The following is a 15,214-nucleotide window of genomic DNA, read 5'->3' on the forward strand; positions in this document are numbered from 1 at the left end:
CAGAGCACTGTTGCAAAGGGGAAATGTTCAACAAATATACCAAACTGTTAACGTGGTTTGGCATTGGTGGTGGGATTATGGGTGACTATTATTCTGTTCTTAATATTCTGAATTGCCCAATTTTATATAACGAACAAGTATTACTTTTATAGTCTGTAAAAAAAGAGAACAATTTTATTTTAAATTTTGCCTTTGCTGCCAAACTTCTTGACTTAGTGGTTCCCTCTACTTCCTCCCCATTCACTGAATCCAACCATTGTAATCTGGCTTCCACCCCCTCATCCAAAGGTCTCCAGTGGCCTCCCACTTGTGAAGGCCAATGACCTCTTTTCAACCCTTGTCGACTTGACTTCTCCACATCATTAACACAGCTCCTTAAACTTTCTGAAAAATCATTAAGTTGTGGTGCTAACAGACCTATACTATGGAAAACAAAAACAAAAACGAAACCCTAGTGTCTACAACTGCCACCATCATAATACAAGCATAGCCATTTTGGGGTATTTCATCACCTCCTTGAAACTCTCCTTATTTCCACAAGACAGTTCTTTCCTGGGTTTTCCACAAATCACTCATCTCTCAAGCTTATATACTAATGCACTTGTGTGCCTAAAATTTCCTAAAATGTTTGTTAGAATGCAGATCTCTGGACTCCACTCTACCTGCTCATTCATATTCTATTTTATTAGGATTGATTTGGCCCCAAGGGCCTATGTTTTCTGCTTTCTGTAGCATGTGGTCCAAAGAACGCACCAAAAACACTGCTTTCTGTAGCATGTGGTCCAAAAAACGCGCCAAAAACACACACATCTTCACAGCAAACAGCTAACCATGTCACCCCAAACAAAAAACAACCTTGCAAACCCAAACCACTGTTTCCTAATCATCAGATTGTGTAGGGCTAGGATTTGTGAGTAGCTGTATATTTTTTACATCCTCCTTGTGATTCTGATGAACATTGCCTTAACCATAACCACACTATTCTATTTGCATTTCCCTGAGCACACAGCTCACTTTTCAAGTCTCTGAGCCTTTGGCTGTTCCCTTGGCCTGGATTCAGTTCCCTGTTGCATTCTTCCCTGAGCCTAGCTCAGAGGTGGTCTCTCCTGTGAAACTGCATGGACGCTTCTCTTCCATCTTCCTTTCCCACTCACAAATTAAAGTTAGTCATTTAATGTCTCCATCTTTAGGCTGGGCAATGAGCTACTTGGATGTAAGTTCCTACTTTTGAGGAACACATTACTCTGAGACTTAACGGCCTGAAAGGATTATAAACATTTATGATCTCACAGATCTCATAGTATCTGTAGCTCAGGAATTCAGAAGCAGCTTAGCTGGGTAGTTGCTCAAGAAGTTGCGGTCAAGGTGTAGCCCACGGCTGCTAGTCATCTGAAAGCTTGATTGGGGCTGGAAAATCTACTTTCCAGATGGCACACTCAAGTGGCTACCAAGTTGGAATTAGCTCTTAGCAGAAGGCCTCAGTTCCCCTCCCCAGGGATCTTCTCAGGGGTCAGCATGGGCGTCCTCACAACATAATGGCTGGCTTCCTTCAGAGCAGGTAATCCAAGAGAGAGCAAGGTGAAGCCTGCGATACCTTTTATGACTTAGCCTTAAGGTCACATGCCGTCTCATCTGCAGGATTCTATTAGTCACAAAGGCTAGTCCTGATATAGTGTGGAAGATTGTGCCAGGATACAAATACCAGGAGGTGAAAATCCTTTGGGGTCGTCTTTGAGGCTAACTACCATAGTGAATATCTATTATTTTTCTCTCTCCTTCACCCCTTTCTCTGTGTGGGAAATGCATTTCATGTTGTACAACTCATCTGGTGGGAGGGAAGCAGCTAACCTAAGCATGGCCTAATTGAATATTCCATTCTCCTGGCCAGAGTGGGCAATCAAATGGGCACGCCATCAACTGCAGCCAGTCAGAATCTTCCTTGATTTTTGCCAAATGGATCTGAGAGAAGGTCTCTATTCCTCTGCTATTTTGATCCCTAAGAATGACAAGTTGAAGCTTCTTAAAGCCACTGGTTCAGGTTATATTGGGGAGGGTATCTTTAAGAAAATGAGGCCAGCACAGAAAGAGAGTCAAAGATGAGCAGAGGTGAAAAGAGAAGCTCCCTTGATCCATCTATGCCTAAAATTTATGCTCGGACTTTTCAGTTACAGGAAGCAACACATTTCATTTTTTGTTGAAGCTACTTTAAGTTGGATTCCTACTACCTACAAGCAAAACGAGTCCCAACAAATGAGCAGGATCCATATCTTATTTCTCTTGAGTTTCTAGCATTGGGTTCAGTTCCTGGTCTCAATTCAAATGTGACAAATACATTAATTAATTATTATATTTTTATATAAAATCGATCTGGTATATGCAAATATTGGGGATTTTTTTAAAAGTATTTGGAACTTACCAAGTAACAGTTATAAGAACCCTAAAAGTCCTAGAACCTTGAAATGTTTGTGGATCTGGCGGCTGCCAGAGCCTGATGTTAGGTCTGCTGAGCTCACAGTGAGTTTCCTGTAGTTCTGTGATGTGGCTGAGTGAGTGGTTTGCCAGGATCCTGAGTATACACAGAAATAGGCTGAAAAAAGAGGATAAGAAGAGAGGCACACCATATCCCCTCAAGGACAGGGAAATAGGAAAAGGCCCTGAGTGGACCTCCAAACACTCACTTCTGTGAGATGTGGGTAAAATTATGCTGTAGGAATTAAAGCAAGTAAATGGTAAAGGATCTGTAGAATGCCGGCTGTGGGCTGGTGGTTTCTGTCCCCTCGAAGAACTGTCCACGGAGGATCTTGCAAAAGCAAGGCTCAAGATCAGATTTGTAGCTGCAGGTCAAGAATTCGCCAAATAACTGTGCCGGTGATCAGATTATCCAACTCTTGGAAGGCTGGGTGGCTCAGTACGTTAAGCATCTGTCTTGGGCTCAGGTTGTGATCCCAGGGTCCTGGGATCAAGTTCCGCATTGGGCTCCCTGCTCAGTGGGGCATGTGCTTCTCCCTTTACCCTTCCCTGCTGCTCGTGATCTCTCTCATACTCTCTCTTTCTCAAGTAAATAAATAAAATCTTTAAAAAAAAAAAATTAACCAACTCTTGCCCTGGCTGAGGGATTGAAAGGGACAGAGAAAAATATGCTTTCATGCAGGGATGTTTGCGGTGACTTACATCAATAACCTCACATGTGTGAACAGTTGATCTGATATGGAATGATATAGGGAGATGGAAAAGGAAGGAAGTGAAACGTGGAAGAGAGAAAAACAGCTTGTCTGTTGCCTGCCTTTTTCTTCAAAGTCTTCTAATACTCAGCAGCTTTGTTGCGTCTAGGAGAACTGTTATACACATCATCGACCAAGTGACAGGTCTTTATTTTAATTCATCGCAGAAGCCCTGCTGCCCAAATGATGCCTGACAGAAAGCTCTCTTGTTGGCAAGGGCCTTTTCTCAAGCCAAGGAAAACCACAGAATTCCTTAGTTTTCCCCTTGGGCTCTTAGAGCAAGTCCAGTTTTCTTTAACTCTATAAACTCCTGTGGCTCCTGGTCACATAGCGATGGCTGTGTTTCAGGAAGAAGACTCTGGTTTCTAGGGGCATCTGGGTGACTCAGTGGGTTGAAACCTCTGCCTTTGGCTCAGGTCATGATCCCAGGGTCCTGGGATCGGCCCCGCATCGGGCTCTCTGCTCAGCAGGGAGCCTGCCTCCCTCTCTCTCTCTCTGCCTGCCTCTCTGCCTACTTGTGATCTCTGTCAAATAAATAAATAAAATCTTAAAAAAAAAAAAGACTCTGGTTTCTAAAACAACGAGAGCTTGGATTCTGGAGTCAGACTGCCTGGGTTCAAATCACTGCTTGTCCACTTACTCACTTTGTAGGATCTAGGACAAGTTGTACTTTGTGCTCCTATTTCCTGAAACAGTTAAATATATGATAATTGGGGGCTCCTGGGTGGCATAGTCGGTTGAGTGGCTGACTCTTGGGTTTGGCTCAGGTCATGATCTCAGGGTTTTGGGATAGAGCCCCGCATTGGGCTCTGCACTTAGCAGGGAGTCTGCTTCAGGATTCTCCCTTTCCCTCCCCTCCCCCTCCCCCACTTGCTCTCTCTCTCTTTTCCTAAAATAAATAAACAACTCTTAAAAAAAAAAAAAAGAATATGATAATAGTATTTCTTCATGGAGCTGGGGCAGGTATTAAATGAATACATGTATATGTTTATGTTAAGAGAGAGTTTCGGACATGTAGGAAGCCTTATATAATTCATTTACATTATTATCGTTATGCAGACAAAACCTCATTTTTATCTACGAATCTCCCTGAATCTTTGTCATTGTAAGTACATTTTCTTTTTTCTATTTGGCCCTCCTTTTTTTCTTTTTCATTACATCTCATGGTAATTATTTGTGGACCAAATGTTGGTTCACTGGCTTAAGCCAGTTTGATAGTACACCGTTGTCAGCGTCTTGGTGGGGCCTCTGCCAATTTGCATCCAGAGTCTGGGGCATCTCGCCCGCCATAGGGCCACTGGACAGTGAGTCCGTGAAAGTCAGTGTCTGACCAAATTCCACGCCCAAACACTGATTGGCAAACAAACACAAGAGTCCTTGTTAGCTCCCTAAACTTAAGGCTCCTGACCAGAACCTTACATTGAAATATTTGCCTGAACCATACCACGTGGTCCTAAAGCAGGACCTGGCCACACTTCTCACTGACTCAGGTGACAGAATCCTGCGTGAAGCAGCAGGCACAGGACTAAACGAACACCCAAACCGACAGCCCTGTTCAGGACTCATCCAAAACTTAACGCCCCTTTCCTTTAAAGGTGAGATTCCTGCTCTCTACACGTACTGCAAAACCCACGCATTTCACTAATAAAAAGTTCTTTCTAGTGTCTCTTATGCTAAAGAATAAATCCTCTAGTGTAGATTCAGAAATGAATTGTTCAACAAGCTGTAATAGCCACAGATCCCAAGGCCAAGTTCTGATTAGAGCCCTTCAGTGCTCACAAACCCCCTGGAGTTTGTATTCCCCATTAGAGCACTTTAAAGTAGTCATTAACAACTCCTAGGGTGAATATTAAAACTAACTTTTAAAGCACTCACATATATCTTGCTGTCTAAACTGAAGTATTTAAATTATGACAATAATCGCCCAATGCCTGTGAAACCTTCAGACCGTAACTTGATTTTTTTTAAGTGACAGTCTACCTATTAAGTCTGATTTTTTGAAGACATTCGTAGATTCTTCATTAAAGACAAATAATTAAAATAACACCAGCTGATGAAATACTCTCTTTGAAAGAAATCTTCACAGCTCTTGACTTTTTAATCGCTGAAAAATGTGTTTTCAGACACGTGGGTGGGTTGTAAGTGATTCTACATGTGACTCAGGCTCTTTAGAGCTGATCCTAACCAGAGCTCTTTAATACCAGAATTCTCAGTGGGAAACGGTCCCCAAGGAAATAGATTTTTGATGAAGCTTAAATATCAATATATTGACACAGAAGGTCTTTTAAACTCTTACCGTCTGTAGAAAACAACTTTCGTAAAAAGCTATGCAGCCAAAACAGTAGAACAGAGTTCAATGCCCTGTTTATTTAGGACACACCTCACTCCCTTGCTTTTGAAATTGAGCTAAAAGTGGGTCACAGTAGGCAAAATATTAAAAGAAAATATAGATATTTATTTTTAGTGTCCTTGATGGTACATAAGTTTGGCTCTAGTTAATTGCACAGAGGGCAGCAGGGGGCATAGCTTTTCTGCAGGATAAGAGAGAGAAGGCAGAAGGCAGGAAAGATTAAGAAGGGCAATTGCCAAGGACAGGGTTTGTCTAGTGCGAAGTGGGTGGTATGGGGCACCTGGCTGGCTCAGTCCCTAGAGCATACAATTCTTGATCTTGGGGTTGTGAGTTCCAGCCCCATGTTGGGTGTAGAGATTACTTTAAAAAAAAAAAAAAAGTAGATGGTGTATCGCTTAAAAACCCAAACCCTAATTTTTTGGTTTTATTTCTTGTTATTGTGTTGTCAGGGGAAATGAAGGAACTTTATGCTTATGGAGGCATAATGATTCACTGGGATGTAAGCACGAAGCTGTTTAACTGCTCCCAGCCTCCTCTAGTGGAATCCCTGGGCAATGGGCTCCTTTCATACCTGACTGACATTCCCTCCCGATTCTGGAACTCCCCAGTCCTATTTCTAATGTTCGGTTCTCCTTATTTCTCAACTTCCATCTCAAGAACAAAACAACACAAAAGTTAAATGTCTGTCTAGAGGGAGTGGGGGTGGGAGATGTGTCTGCCTTCACACACCCATCTTCTTCTTCTGTCCTAGAGATGACCACCCGAGGTTTGGGGGATGGAATGAGAGGTGGGCTCTCTTCACTTGCTCCTTGAGGCAGGAGGGGAGGGGATGCTATGGCCAAGGTTGCTGCTGCTTTTCTAATGCTAACAGATTTTCTTCCCCAGCATAGCTGCCTGTCTCACCCTCCCTGGGAGCACATGTCCTACCACATAGTCTCTTGAGCTGGGGTCTGCCTCAAGCTCAGCCACTTTTTCTTTCTCTCAGCTCAGGCCTCCCCCTACCCAAGTGGCCCTCTTCTACAACATTCTCTTGGATGTGGTACTGGCAAGGTGGCCGGGCTCAGTTACTGGGTCTACTCCACTTAGAGGAAATTCTATCCTTGCTGTGCAAATGGCGGAAATGCAGTCTGGAGCCTCATGAAGAGTGAATTAGAGCACTTTGTAGGAAACAAGTGGAACAATAGAAAACCATCTGTCATTAACTCAAAGGAATGCATCATTCCTAGAAGTAATGCAATTCCAGGCTGAGGCGGGGAGTGGAGAGAGCAAACTCCCAACCCATCTCCTAATTCTAGGCAGTAACTTAATGCCCAGTACACAGACAGAGAACACATCAGATGCTCTAATTGGTGAAAGCAGATACTGAATTTGATTTTAGCTAATAGGCAGAGAAGAGATAATGGTTCTACTTAAGCCACACCTTTCCCTTTCACCCTTGAGGTGGAAGCTACTACTTCCAGAGCTCCCCACACCTCTCCAGTGCTCTGAATCTTGCCCTGATATGAACTGTTAAAATGCTCCTGAAGAAAAATATTTCCTACTGGAAATGATTAGTTGTTGTGTTGTTGTTTTTTTTTTTAAGATTTTATTTCTTTATCTGAGAGAGAGAGAGAGCACACACAAGCAGTGGGGAGGGGCAGAGGCAGAGGGAGAAGGAGACTCCCCAGTGATCAGGGAGCCCAATGCGGACCTCTATCCCAGGGCCCCAGGGTCATGACCTGAGCCAAAGGCAGAAGCTTAACCAACTGAGCCACCCAGGCACCATGGAAATGACTAGTTTTGATGTCTCCTTCGTGAGGCCTTATTCAAACCCCTCTTTTCTATACTAACTCATTAAACTTAATTGTTTGGCTCCATTCCCCCAGCTCCCATATTTTCTGTACCTCTTTGAGAGGCAGGGACAACTCTGGGGCTCAAGGGAATAGACTATTTTTTTTTTTAAGATTTCATTTATTTATTTGAGAGAGAAGGAGTGAGACAGAGAAGAGAGAGAGAGCCTGCATGTATACAAGCAGGGAGAACAGCAGAGGGAGAGAGAGAGGGAGAAGCAGATCCCCACTGAGCAGGAGCCCAAAGCACGGCTCAGCCCCAGGAACCTGGGACCATGACCTGAGCCAAAGGCAGACACTTAATGACTGAGCCACCCAGGCACCCCTAGACTATTTTTTTTTAACTTTTTATTATGGGAAATTTCCAAATGATAGTAATAAAGTTCTACAATGGTTTCATAAAGTGAGATCCTAATAAGGTTTATCTGTTTCATTTGATTGAAACATTTCTTACATGAGGCAGACTACCTGAAGTTATGCTATGGTAGCAGGCAGCTCCAAAATCATAGCAGTTTATAACAACTTGAGGTTATTTCCTGCTCACGTGAATCTCCGTTGTGAATCAGCTTCACATACTCTTCACTCCTGGCCACGGGCTGAAGAAACAGTCCCCGTTTGGGATACACCCACTTCCTGGCAGATGGAACGAGAAATGGTTAACACACAATGACTTTTAAAATTTCTTTTTTTTTTAAGCTCTTATTTATTAATTTGACAGAGAGACAGTGAGAGAGGGAACACAAGCCAGCAGAGAGGGAGAGGGAGAAGGAGGCTTCCTGCTGAGCAGGGAGCCTGATGTGGGGCTCGAGCCTAGGACCCTGGGATCTGACCTGAGCCACCGTCAGATGCTCAACGGCTGAGCCACCCAGGTGCCTGACTTTTAAAATTTCTGCTCAGAAGTAGCAAATATCACATCTGCTCACATTTCATTGATCAAAGAAAATCACATGGCCAAAGCTGAGGTCGGTGTGGAAAAAAAAAGGATAATTCTCCCAAAAAGGAGGGCCACATGTATTGAGAATAATGCAATCTGTCATACCTTCTAAATTTCTTTCAATGTTAGGTTTCTCTCCTCATCTCCCCCCCCTCAACCTCCAACAATCTACTAGTTGAAGAACTTGGGTAATTTGTGCTATAGAATTTCCTATATTCTGGATTTTGCTAACTGCATCCCTGTAGTGTACTCGTTTAACACATTCTCCTATCCTTCTCTTTCTTCTAAATCTGTCATTAAACATATAGGCATGTTCACATTCAGGTTCAAATTTTTGGCAAGGATACTTCCTAGGTGCTTATGTATGTCGCTAGTTGTCTCTTGCTGTGTAACAAATCATCCCCAAATGTGGTGGCTTGAAACAACAGTCATTATCTACTATCTCGTGGCTTCTATGGGTCAGGGATTCAGACAGGGCACAGGTGGACAGCTTGTTGCCTTATGATTTCTGGGGTCAAGCTGAAAAACTCAGAGGCTAGACTGAAATCACCAAAGGCTGAATGCCTTGTTCAAGCTGGTTCACTCACTTGTTTAGCAAGTTGGCATTAGTTAAGTGGGTTCTTTTTCTATGTGGGCCTGTCTGTAGGACTCCTTGAGCAACTTCACATCATGGTAGTTGACTTGCCCCACACTGATAGATCCAGAAGAGCAATGTCGAAGCGGCAGTGTCTTTCCTTACTTACCCTGTGAATTCATACATTGAGACTTCAAATGGGCACAAAATCAGCCCTTATTCAGGGTGGGATGTCTACGCAAAGGCATAAATACCAAGAGTGGAGGTTCACTGGGTCGGTCACCTTGGAGGCTGAATGCTCTATGTGTCATGTGGTTTTTGATGTTAAAAAAGATAAATAGGAACAATCGATAGCATGTTATATGGGACAGTGGTTGTCAGCATTTGAGATGGCATGGTCCAGGAGATTTTCAAGGGGTGAAAATAGGTCTAAGTGGAACTACTACATCTTTGTTTTGCCATGTAAAGTCACTCAAAAAGAATTACCTGTTCATTCTGCCATTATTTTTTCATTTTTTTTTAAAGGTCTTTTTAAAAAAATTATTTATTTATTTATTTATTTATTTATTTGACAGATAGAGATCGCAACTGGCAGAGAGGCAAGCAGAGACGGGGGGTGGGAAGCAGGCTCCCCGCTGAGCAGAGAGCCTGATTTGAGGCTCGATCCCAAGACCCTGAGATCATGACCTAAGCTGAAGGCAGAGGCTTAACCCACTGAGCCACCCATGTGCCCCTAAAGGCCTTTTTTCTCTAGAAATACATTATCTCAGAGTGAAGAATTATCAGCTTTGATGTGGAGCAAGGAGAACTGCTCCCCAAATGTACAGTGAGAGTCCACTTTGAAAACAGCTGTAGTCCAGTGGAGGATTCCAGTACCCTACCATTCCGCAGTTCCACTCTTGGCTGTACGCCCCCGTGAGATTATACATGGGCACACCAGGACCGTGCGCAAGGATGTTAGTGCCAGTATGTTCATGACAGCCTCGCACTGGAAACAAACCAACTGCCCTCAACCGTAGCTAGATAGACAAACTGATGTATATGCATACTGTATGTTTCCACTTACATTAAGTCCCCAAACAAGCAATACTAAAGCACAGTGCTTTACGGTGCATACTTACATGAAAAAAGTAATAAAAAAGAAATTGTGATAAAGATCAAGGAGCGCCTCGTGGCTCAGTGGGTTAAGTGTCTGCCTTTGGCTCAGGTCATCATCCCAGTGTCCTAAGATCGAGCTCCTTGCTGAGCAGGGAGCTTGCTTCTCTCTCTCCCTCTGCCTACCTCTCCCCCTGCTTGTGCTCTCTCGCTCTCTCTCCCTCTCTCTGTCAAATAATAAAATCTTAAAAAAAAAAAAAGGACAAAGTTATGGTTACATTTGTGGGGATTTTGGAGAGACACAAGTAGACACAGTTGAGGGGCTGGCAATGTTCAATTTACTGACCTCAGTGATGGTTACACAGATAGTGCCTTGATAACTCATTAAGCGGCACATTTTATGTTTTTTTCTGTCTGTGTGCTGTATTTTACCATAAAAAGGGGGTTTTAAGAAGGAAAAATTAGTCTTTTAATTAAAAGTTTTAGCTTTAGGGGAAGCTTTTTTTAAAAAAGACCATCTGTTCTTTCTCGGCTCCATCATCCTTCTCCCACCTTTTTCTTCACACGGGGTGTCAGCGGGCTCTCCGTTAGTCCCGGCGCTGGTGGCTTCACACTGGAGACTCTCACTCATCCCTGATTCAGTGGGGCAGGAGTGGCTGTGTGGTTGAGCACACGTGCACACACACTCATGAGGCTTCCCTCCCTTGTGCTTCTAGAGAGCATCTTCGTTCCTCTTCCCAGGTTGGCAAGAAGAGGGCACGGGCTCTCCTTAAGAACTCTGAAGTTCCCCCCAAACCACCCCCCCCAAAACCCCCAGCTTGTTCCCCCCAGGCCTTCTGGGCAGGAGTGAGGGCAGACCTGTAGGCTCTCTGACAGGCCTTGTCAGTGGGCCCCACAGATAGCCCCAGCACCTGGGAGGGTGCTGGACTAAAAGCGATGTGGCACTTATCAATGTGGTTCTCAGCAGTGGCCCCAAAGAGCCCATTTTGGTCCCAGGCACTTTATGGCATCCCGTTACACTGCGGATGGGGCATCTATCATACGCCAGGCATTTCACCAGCTGTTGACACGGAGCAGTGCTTTATAATGTACAACAGCTTATTTCATTTTCAGAACAATCCTATGAAATAGATGGGCGATATCTACTTACTTTTACTTTTCAAAGAGGCCATCGAGGCTCCTAAGGTTTGAGTATTTTATCTAAAGTCACTGTAAAGGGCTGGCCATACCTCTGAATAACTACCATCCCCGAAGACTCTTGGCAGAAAATGACTCCGTGGGGTTCTTCAGGCGGGAATGTTTGATGTTATCTCCCCACCCACCGCCACTCCCAGCCCACAGTTGATTTTGCCAGAAGATGTGACCTGACCCAAGGGCAGCCAAGCTATAGGGCAGAGGTAGATGGAGCAGCCGCAGGAACGAGCTGCCCAGACGGGAATGATGGTGATTACAGAGAGAATTAGATTATCTCGGGAGAGTTTGGTGAAAAATACAGGGAAATTGTTGTTACAAGAGGAAAAGCTACAAGATGCCAGAGATGAGCAAGTTGTGCACAGGCCCCGTAAGGAGGGAGAGCGAGTCTGTCAAGAGTAGGGAGTATGGGTCAGAGTAAGCTTGACCGTGAACAGAAAATGTGTATCTGTTGATACCAACAGAAGGTGAGTTACTTGAATGACGCTGGCAGGAGCACTGGAAGCAAAGATTTCAGGGGGACCACGTTTCCATAATGATGGGGGAGCAGCACTCCTGTCGCTATGTGGGCTCAGGGCAGCCTCTATCTCTGGTGGCCCCTGTTGGGCCGGTGGTCCCCACCCCTCGGTGCTCTGTGTGGCAGGAAACCCCTCCCCATCCCGGCCCGGCTGGGCTTCTAGGGGCTCTGGTCCGTGCGGGACTGTGGGGGGCTGGTGCAACCCCTACCCTGCTTCCCCGGGCAGGCAGGAGGCCACTCTCAGTGCCTTTGGGGCCAGCAGCAGCCCTCCCAGCTACCGGAGATGGGCTGCCAGAGGAAATACTCTCCCTTCGGCTTCAACATTGTCTTTTGGGTGCTGGCTCCTGAGCCTGGGGTGAGAAGGGCGTTCTCTCCAGCAGCTCGGTGCTGGCAGGTCTGGGAGGCTTCCACCCCGCCGGGCAGCTCATAGGATCAGAGGCACCATGTTGGTGCTGGGCTTCGCCTGCTGCATCCAGGCCCTCGGGGAGATCACCTTTCTGCTCAAGCTTTTCTCGGTGTTCTTGGGTCTCATCGTCTTCCCGGAGCTGGCATCAGGGATCTCTTCCTTTGTGTTCAAGAACACAATTTGAGACCTGCTCAGTTTCTTCCTCAACAACAACATCAAGGCCTTTTGGGACAACATTGACATCCAGAACCTCATTGACTTTGCTCGGGAATATCCATCTTGCTGTGGAGCCATGGGGCCTAATGACTGGAACCTCAATATTTATTTCAACTGCAGTGACTTGAACTCCAGCTGGGAGTGCTGCAGGGTGTCCTCCTGCTGCATCAGAGCCCCTGCAGAAGGTGTCCTCAGCACCCAGTGTGGCTCGGACTCCAGGCTCAAACTGGAGCTGGAGCAGCAGGGCTCCATCCACACCAAAGGATGCTATGTGGACCAGTTCGACAAGTGGCTGCAGGACAACCTGAATGTTGTGGCTGGAGTCTTTGTGGCCATCACCTTCCTCCAGATCTTTGGTATCTCTTTGGCCAAGAGCCTTGTGAATGACATCAAAGCCGCGAAGGCCAACTGGTGAAGCTGCCACAGTGGCCATGGCTACCTGCCTACCCAGTGACCACCCCCCAACTCCCCCTACCATGCAACTGTACCCGTGAGGGCAAGGACACAGGTGTTTCTGCTTGGACTTGAGCTCCATATAGCATAGTGTAGGTGTGCAATGTGCCCATGGAGATAGCTGTGTGTCTCTGCCTGGGCTGCCTGTTATGGAGCCATGTACATGGTGGGTGAGTGTGTCTATGAGAGTGTGCACAGGAGCCACCATCTTGGCTGTTATCGGGTGGCAGGCTCTCCAGGGCCTAGGAATGGCACAGCTAAGAGGGTGTGGGCAAGGTCGGGTAGGGGTCTGCCTTGTCCCCTCCCAAGCTAGGACACACTTCTCTGTGCATGGCTATGTGGGGCAGGATTGGGGCTGCTGTTGCCTGGGACACAGCCTCGGGCAGCTTTAGAGCTGTCTTCCCTACCAGCTGTGTCTTTGACCCTGCCATGAGCACACTTCGGCCTCAATATCTCAGACTCTAAAATGTATCCAAGAATTTTTTCTCCCTTGCTTGCCTCTCAGAGATGGCTACAAACTACTCAAATAAACAAAATCCTAAAAACCAAACCAACCAACCAAACAAAAATGTTTGAGGCAGATAATCAAGCTAAGAGGATGATGATCAAGAAAGCCTGAGCCTATAGGCAATTAATAATATATCTTATTGGATAACAAGATGAAAACCTTCTTTCCAAAGTACTGGTGGAATAGTAACAGAGAAAATAAGAAAGTTAGAGAATCAATCTAGGAATCTATCATCTGATTAATAGGAAAGAGAGATTTTTAAAAAGAGTGAACAGAAAAAAAATGGATTGGAGGAAATTAGCAAAGAAATAATGGATGAACATCCCTCCGACTGGATGATGTCAATCTTCAGAGGCTAAGGTCCCATTGAGTGCTCAGTGAAACAAATGAGACAAACAACAGACAAAAAGCCAGAGTATGTCTGGACATAGGCCAAGAACAGCAAGGAAAAAGAGAAGAGTCTAAAAGCTTTAAGAAAAGAAAAAAAAAAACCAGGTGACCCATAAAGTAATAGGTAGGAGATAACACTAGACATCTTAATAGCAACACTGGATGCCAGAAGACAATTCTGGGGGGGGGGTGGGGGGTTATCAATTAATACCCAGCTAAACTGTCAATCAAGCTTGAAGGAAGAATAAAAGTATTTTTAGTCATACAAGGCCTTGGAAGATTTACCTTCCCCTCTCTCAGGAAGCCATCAATGGTTGGGCTCCAGCAAAATGAGTGTGTAAACCACGAAAAAAGATAGCATAAAACAAAGGAAACAAAAGTCACAGGGGTACCTCGGTGACTCAGTGAGCTGAGCATCTAACTTCGGCTTAGGTCGTGATCTCGGAGCGATAAGATGGAGCCCCATGTTGTCAGGCTCTGTGCCAGGCCAGGAGTCTGCCTCTGCCCCTACCCCTGCCCCATTTGTGCATGTTCTCTCTCTATCCCAGATAAATAAATAAAATCTTAAAAAATAGAAGGGGGTCCCCAAAAGGAAACCCCAGGCATGCAAGAGAAAGAAATCACTCCACAGGGAAGCAGGATAATGGCAGACTTAGAGAGGGTGGTCTCTAAGAAAATGATGATTAATACACTTGAGAGTTTGGCAGAATTTATAGCTTTATAAATTCTCATTGCTCTATTCCTATGTACTTCATTATTTTAATTACTGTATTTATATTATGCTTTGATATCTAAAAACACAAGAACATCCTCATTATTTTTTCTTTTCAAAAGTTGCTCTTTTGGATAAGCTTAACATTTAAATTGCAAAACAAAATACACTTTTGAGTCCATGAAAAATATTATTGGGATTTTTTTTTTTTTTTAAAGATTTTATTTATTTATTTGTCAGAGAGAGAGGGGGAGAGAGCGAGCACAGGCAGACAGAATGGCAGGCAGAGGCAGAGGGAGAAGCAGGTTCCCTGACGAGCAAGGAGCCCGATGTGGGACTCGATCCCAGGACGCTGGGATCATGACCTGAGCCGAAGGCAGCTGCTTAACCAACTGAGCCACCCAGGCGTCCCAAAAATATTATTGGGATTTTTATTCTAAAATTTTCATGGCAGTATAGTAGGGTTAATACTGAGCCAATAGGTACTGCTTGGTTCTTCTAGTTATTTCTAATTAGCAGTCACTTTGATTACCTGACATCTGGGACATGCCAATTTTAAATATTTTAAAATCCCTGTGGCAGAGATGTTAGCTGGGCATATACTTGCCCAACCTTACTATATTTCCCAGTATCCTCTGCAGTTCTCTTCAGTGAAATACCAGGGGAAGCAATGAATGTCACTTCTAGCCAGGCCAATAAAAATTTCTAGACTTATCCCTTTATCTTCTCCCCTCCCTCCTCATTTCTTAGAATGATGATGGCGACAACCAAAGTCACCTTAGAATATCATAAAAAATGGCAGACACACTATAATCATG

At 44.7% G+C, this 15,214-nt stretch overlaps 1 pseudogene; it reads left to right on the forward strand.

Moving 5' to 3' along the window:
• The window catches only part of LOC111140655, a 32,596-nt pseudogene extending 19,848 nt beyond the window's left edge, over window positions 1–12,748 (forward strand).
• Window positions 12,749–15,214: the final 2,466 nt, after the last annotated feature.

Source organism: Enhydra lutris, unplaced genomic scaffold (genome assembly GCF_002288905.1).
Source record: "Enhydra lutris kenyoni isolate GAN:26980312 unplaced genomic scaffold, ASM228890v2 scaffoldscaffold1, whole genome shotgun sequence".
Taxonomy (NCBI): domain Eukaryota; kingdom Metazoa; phylum Chordata; class Mammalia; order Carnivora; family Mustelidae; genus Enhydra; species Enhydra lutris.